The sequence below is a fragment of the Petaurus breviceps genome, unplaced genomic scaffold (assembly GCF_028583685.1).
Source record: "Petaurus breviceps papuanus isolate PSGF00001 unplaced genomic scaffold, PetGlider_PUasm1.0 90895, whole genome shotgun sequence".
Taxonomy (NCBI): Eukaryota; Metazoa; Chordata; class Mammalia; order Diprotodontia; family Petauridae; genus Petaurus; species Petaurus breviceps.
The window spans coordinates 33,087,937-33,095,084 of record NW_027187372.1 but is presented as its reverse complement, the minus strand read 5'-3'; the positions used below and the strand labels follow the sequence as shown (position 1 = coordinate 33,095,084).

The 7,148-nt window shown below is 38.8% G+C and overlaps 1 long non-coding RNA gene across 1 annotated transcript in view; it reads right to left on the bottom strand.

Moving 5' to 3' along the window:
* Positions 1 to 4,208, bottom strand: part of LOC138150949 (uncharacterized) — an 8,378-nt gene extending 4,170 nt beyond the window's left edge. The window contains exons 1-3 of the long non-coding RNA XR_011165701.1: positions 4,125 to 4,208; positions 2,463 to 2,555; positions 1,329 to 1,453 (exon numbers count right to left, since the gene is read on the bottom strand). This is a non-coding gene — a long non-coding RNA (uncharacterized lncRNA). The remainder of the gene's footprint in view (positions 1 to 1,328; positions 1,454 to 2,462; positions 2,556 to 4,124) is intronic.
* Positions 4,209 to 7,148: the final 2,940 nt, after the last annotated feature.

Genomic DNA, 7,148 nt, shown 5'->3' with positions numbered 1-7,148 from the left:
TACAGATATAGATACAGATACAAATATAGATATAGATGATATAGATATAGATATAGATATAGATATCTCTCCAGCTCTTTGGGTGGTAGAACTAAGAAGCACTTTGACTGAGAAAGACCTGACAATCTTACAAAAATCACAGAATCTCAGGTCTAGAAGGGATCCTCCAAGCCCATCTCTTAAGAGCAACATGTACTGGAACAAGAATCCACTTTACAGTGACGGCTAGGTGGCGTAGTGAATAGAGCGCCGGCCCTGAAGTCAGGAGGATCTGAGTTCAAATCAGGCCTCAGACACTTAACACACTTACTAGCCATGTGACTTTGGTTAAGTCACTTAACCCCAATTGCCCTCCAAAAAAGCAAAAAAAAAAAAATCCACTTTACAGTATACCAGACAAGTGATCATTAAGCTTGCAAACATCAAGGCAACTCATTTCACTTTGAGGCAGCTCTAACTACTCAGAAGCGTTCTGAATCTACCGCCATTGCTCCTTATTCTGCTCTCTAGGGCCAAACAGAATAAATCCAATCTCTCTTGCCCAGGTCAGTCCTTCAGATACTCAAAGAAAACTGTCATGACCCTGCCCCTCAAGTCTTCTCTTTGCTAAACATTCCCAGTTTCTTCAGTCAGTCCTCATTTGGCATAATCTCAAGGCCCTTTAGTGCTTAGGTCACCTTCCTCTGGATATTTTCCATCTTATCAGTGACTTTCTTAAAACGTGGCACTCAGAAGTGAATGCAATACTCACTGGTCTGACCAGGGAAGTGGATAGCTGGACAATCCCCTCCTTATTCCTAGAAGCTATGCTTCTCTTCATGTAGCTTAACATCACACTAGAGTTGTTTTTTTTAATATTGCAATATCAACCAATTAATCATTATCTATTAAGCACTTGATATGTGTCAGGTACTGTGTTAAGCACTAGGGTTACAAATAGGAAAAAAGAAAGACAGTCTCAGCCCTCAAGGAGCTTACAATCTCACAGTGTTGGCTTATATTGGGCTAAAGGATCTGAAAAAGATCTGGGGGTTTTAGTGAACTGCAAGCGCAACTTGAGTTGTGACAATCAAAAAAAAACTAGTGTGATCTTAGGCTACACTGAGAGAGGCATAGATTCTAGGAATAAGGACGTGGTTGTCTAGCTGTACCCTGCCCTGATCAAACCAAATATGGTTCCTCCAAAAGATCTGGATGCTATCTAATTCTTCTGTAGCTGCTGTGAATGGGAGGGTAGGGGGGCAGAGAGAGGAGTTTCAGTGCAGATGGGATTAGCATTGCCAATTCAAAACTGCTGCCTTTCTACTAGTCACCACTCTCCAAGTCACCTCCTCAGGCTCTGTTCCTCATTGCCAACAAGGTGGTCTCCATACTGTCATCCCAGCTCCTCTCTTCCTCTTCATGGTCACAGACACTGGCAGACACTCCGTTACTCTCACTGCTTCTCCATCTTCTGGAAGGAAAAAAAAAGATGTTTTTCCCTTACCCCACCCTGTGCATGTGCAATGAACCCCACTTCTCTCTCTGAGGTCTCTCCTAACTCTAAAGTCCCTTAGGACAATGTTTTAGATGATGTTGGGAGTGATCTATTGATAGAAAATCACAGGTCCTTGATTTTCTGGGACAGTCTCAATTTCAAGTACATTTTTTAAATGACTCTAAATGAGGTTTTATAAGAATCTTTTGTCAGATCATGTTCTCCAATCTGTGTGTTCTGAAAAACAGTCACATCATAGTTACATATGGAATAAACAACAACTATAACAGCTAACATTTTCTTTTCTTTCTTTTTTTTTTAAAGCAATTGGGGTTAAGTAACTTGCTCAAGGCTACATGGCCAGGTGTTTCTGGGTGGGTGCTAAGTGTCTGAGCCCAGATTCGATCCCAGGTTATCCCGACACTGGAGCTGGTGCTCTTACTCACTGTGCTACCTGGCTGCCCCATACAGCTAACATTTTCATAAGGTTTTAATATTTGCATACATTATCTCATTTAACAGATTTCTTCCCCTCTTTGGCCCTTTGTTCCTCCCTCTTCCAAAAGAAGAGACTGGTAGAGATGGTATTTTGGGTCCTTTCTAACTCTAACATCTTGTGAATAAAAATTTAGAATAGTCTTATTTTATTAATAATTAAATATCTTTTAAAAATAAAGTACAACCACAACCTGAAAAGTAAAAACATTTAAAGGCCATCTCACCAATAATGAACTTGACAGATATGAACTTAGATTGGAATAAGGGGTTGACCTTGACAGACAATTGAATGAGATTGGTGTTCTTTTGTATCTTGGGGTAGTAGGGCTTACTGAGAATTACTCCAGCTCAGGGAAGAACTGGATTCCTTAGGCCCTGTCTCACCAATATCCCCTCAACCAATAGCCCTATCACCATATCAACATCCCTTTCCCCTTCCTGGGGACCTATTTATTCTGTGGTTGGATCTATATCCACAATGACATACCCTGCACAAACCCAAGAGTCCTTTTTCACCTTTGGCCAAGAAGCAAATGACTATGGAATTCTCTTTTCTTCATCTTCAGCATGTGAGAAGGTCCTTAAATGATATTTAGAAATAATGATTATCTATGAGTATGAAACATTCAGAAACCAATTGGAAGACCTAAATGACCTGATGCAGAGTGAAATCAATGGAACATAATGGCTACAACAAAATAAATGGAAAGACCAATAAGATGAAACTGATTACTGTATAAGGACCAAGCTGGGTCCTGAAGAAGAGATGAGAAAACTCTTCTGCCAGGATTAGACCAGGATTGCCCAAAGAGACTGGAGTTTGCCCTCTTCCACTAAAAGACCTACTATTGGTCTCATACACAGACCAGGTTCATGTTTGGGGGAGCCTAAACTATAATATGAGAGGGTTGTGTTCTTTTTCTCATTGTCTCTGGTTCTTTAAAACCCTACTCAAATGAGATGACATTTGTAAAACTCTTAGTTTCATGCTTGGCACTTAGTAGGCTCTATGTAAATGCTTATTTTCTTTTCCTCCTGGCTCCCTCACTACGCAGGAACTCTGAGGGAAAACCCCTGAAAGAAAGCTTAGTTTTGGCTTAAGTCTAGGGTTTCCACAAAAGGGATCAAAAAATTACTCAAAGTAAAAAGTAAATCAGAAATGGGACAGCTATTTATTTTCTCTACACTAGAGAAATGCTCAAACCATAAGAGAATAATAAACTCACTTGACAAAACTTAAAATACAGCAAGTAACCCATAGCTCTAACCTATAGCTCCTATAGTCCTATACTTTCTGGGAAAGTTGGTATGTAGTATAAAAACATGAGCATTTTGTGGAATTGTTGAATAGGTATTTCACCTTCCCCTTAGCTCTGTGTTGTCCAAAATCTCAGAGTCCATACCTTCCAGCAAGCTGGGCCATTACTTGGGCTCATCCTCCTATTAATGGTCCTCCAAGAAAGACATGGCTACTCTTCCTGCTACCAGCCAGCTCCAGTTAAGGGACTGTGGAGTTCCTAACCTCTTGAACTGACAAGTTTGCCTCCAAAGGCAGAAATATCCATCTTAAGACAGATATCTAATCACCTATGCTCAAAGAAAGAAAGGAAAGAAACACAAAGCAGAAGAGGCAGTCAGGGGTCCCAAGTTCCCAAATCGGGTTTGCCTAGTGAGTAGATATGTTTGCTGTTAGGCATGAACAGCCTCTATAGCTATCCAGGATAGGAGGTGGGGAAGAGAGGGTTTTTCCATTCTCAGTGAGAAATTTCCATACCACACATTCAGGAGTGAGAAATTTAGAACAAAAGAAAAAAATTGCCTCCCCTTTAAAGACTACTGAATATGTGGTTATTCCTGACTCAAACTGGCCAAAACTATTTGACACAGGAGAGCCTTGGCACCATTGCAGGGAACAAGGTACTGATAAGGGGATTGCTTCATCATCCAAAAACACAAGTCCTTCAGTGCTGAGCCATATGTGTGCCTGAAAGTGGCCAAGGGAAACCAGTTCAACTCCATGCAAGTGCCAACAGAATGTTCTCCAGCCAGAGTATATGGGGGAGGGATGGAATCCACTTCCAATATATTGGAAAAACCAATATATTTGCAAAAGATGGGGACCATAGCATAGAACATTGCAAATACTCACAGTCTCTGTTGACATGTCAATTAGTTTTGCTGAATTGCTTTTCTTTTTCCTCTTTCTTTTTTATTCTTTATTATAGTGATGGTTCCATGAGTCAAGGGAAGTAGGGTAAAAGGGAGAGAAATAAATTCAAAAATGAAGGTAATATAAAAACAAAGCAAATCCATAAAATTTTTGTGCTTTGAGACTTGGTCCTTATCTTGACAAGGCTGGAAGTGCAGCAACCAGTATTAGAATATATTCCACTACTGAATTGGTGCAGAAGCTTTGACCTGCTCTGTTTCTGACCTGGTTCAGTTCTCTCCTCCTTAGACAACCAAGTACTACCCTCCCTGCCTCCCCTCCCCACCCCACTAAGGGCTCACCATATTGATGCCAGACTTAGAATATCACATGCCAGCAGCTCAGAACTCCCAAAAGCAAACAATCCACCAGCCTGTCTCCCCAATAGTAAGAATTACATGGAGCTCACTACCATGCCTAAGGATGAAGTTTTAAAATAATATTTCAACTACTTTCCTCAGGAAGCGCTCTCTTTTAAAATAACAAAAGCAAGTATAATGGAGTATAAGGGAGAAGTATAATGGAGAAAATACTGGGGGTTTAGAAGCTGAGGACTTGGGGGATAATGCTAGCTATTCATATTTTCAATGTGATCTTGACCAAGGAACTTCCCCTCTCTTGGCCTCAGTTTCTTCATCTATAAAATAAGAAGATTATGATGATCCCTAAAGTCCTTCCAGCCCTAGATCCCATTATTTTAAATGTTAAAATCTCCTTGGCAGAATTCTCCTTCTGATTTTCAGGCTCATTTTCTCCACCAAAAGAGACTCTTTAGGGGTGTGCTAGAGCCAACTCTAACCAGCTCTGGAGATTACTAACATTTCAGTATGAGCATTTATATCTCAGAAATAAAAAAATCCCCACTATAAATCAGGTCTTGATTGTTTTGTTGATCTCCTACAAATAAGAAAGTGTTAATTAAGTGGATTAAATTTAAAGCATGTGTGTATACATTTTTCCCCTCTGTGGAGCTGGGCTGTTAAACGTTTACTAGTACACACTTGTATTGCTCTATAAACACTGATTGAGCTTAACAGGAGTGGAGTAAGAGGCTCACGGAATGAATTCACCACCAAATTGGTGCTGAGGCACAGTAGGTTAACAATAACAGTAATAAACAACTGACATTTATATGGTGCTCTACAGTTTGCAAAATGCTTTTGTAAAGCACCATTATCTCATTTGAGCCTCACAACAGCCCTGCTCTTCTACTTTGAGGGAGAAGATCCTCAATTCTACTAAAGAACAGTGGCTTCCAATGAGGTCAAATGGACAACATGCCTACCTCATATCTAGTGAGAAGCTGTTGGGATGATTTGGTTCCCTATTGGTCTTTGAGGATGAAGGGATCTGTGGGAAACAAGAGGGAATGGAAATGACTCAGAGTGCTAGAATCAGTCTTTCTTACTTTGAATTATGGGTGGGTGACTTGGTTTTGCCTAAGCTGTTCTCTCACTCATCAAACCCTGTATGAGGGAAAAGAACTCTGGAGTGAATTCTTAAAGATCTGACTGAGTTCAAATTCTATTTCTGCCATTTACTCTTTATAGACCTTGGAGCAAGTAATTTTTTATTTTTGTCTTTGTCTCTGTCTGCCTCAATTTCTTTTTCTGTAAAATAAAGATATTAGACTATCTGATCTTAAAGGGACCATCAGACTTTGAAATTCTATCATTCCTTGGGAGACATGTGTGAAGTAGTAAATAGAGACTTAGCCTCAGAATCAGGAAGACCTAGTTTCAAGTCCTATTTCTGACAACAATAATAAACAATATATTATATTACTATAATAATAAATGTATTTATTATGTTTTATGTAAAATGATTATATCTTATATCTATAGTAGTATAATATAATAAATAATAAATTTTGTAAAAGCAAGACATTTTTTCAATGCATGTGCATATACCTTCCTCCACCACCACCACCCCTATCCAAGGCAATTCCTTAAGACTCTAAGTAGCAAATAAAGTAAAGTTTGGTATTGGCAGAAGGATTTTTGCTCATTGGGCATTCCTCATCCCAATAAAACCACAGTCTGACTCTAATAAAAAAGTCTTCCTAGTGCCTCTTCCATCTTTGGTAAAAAAGGCACCTTGTACAGGGGAAAGATCCTGGGTGGGAGCTAGAGGCCTTTGTTAAAGTTCTAGCTATCCTGCTTACACCTGGGTGAGCCCAGGGAAGTCACTTTACTTCTTTAGACTTTGGTATTCTTATCCATAAAATGAAATGTTCCATAAAAAGTTAGCAGAACCAGGAGAATAATTTATACAATGAAAAAATTATAGAGAAAAGCAAATTTGAAAAACTTTTAACCTGCCACTTTGAAAGATATTAGATCAGTGAAATGATAAACAATGAGTCCAAAAGGATGAAAATGAAACATATCACTCACCTTCTGATAGAGAGATGATGAACATAAAACGCAGAAAGAGACCTACATTTTTGGACATGGGTGATAAGGAGTTTGTTTTGCTGGACTATATAGATATGTGGTGAGGTATTTGTTTTTAAGATTTGTTATTTATTTATATTATTATTATATATAATAGAATAGGATAATTTATTATTATTTTTCAATTAACAAGTTTTTTTAATTTATTCATTTATTAATTTTCAACATTCACTTTGGTAAGATTTTGAGTTCTAAATTCTTCTCATCATCTCTCTATCAGAAGGTGAGTGATATGTTTCATTTAAAAAAGTTACCCCCAAAACTTTAATGTTAGAACCAAAATCTAATAGCAACTGCTCACAGACAAAGGAATACTGAACTGAGTGTCTGACCTTTGAGAGAGCACCAAACACTCGTGTAACTTGAAGTGTGGTCATACAACAAGGGAGAGGAAGAAGCCCTCACTTTGTTGCTGTTCATTGCACAGAAGGCATCAGCTGTGTTGGCACATGGCTGCATTCACTTTGTCCCAGTTCAATGCCAGTAACCAAAAACACAGTGAAAAGAT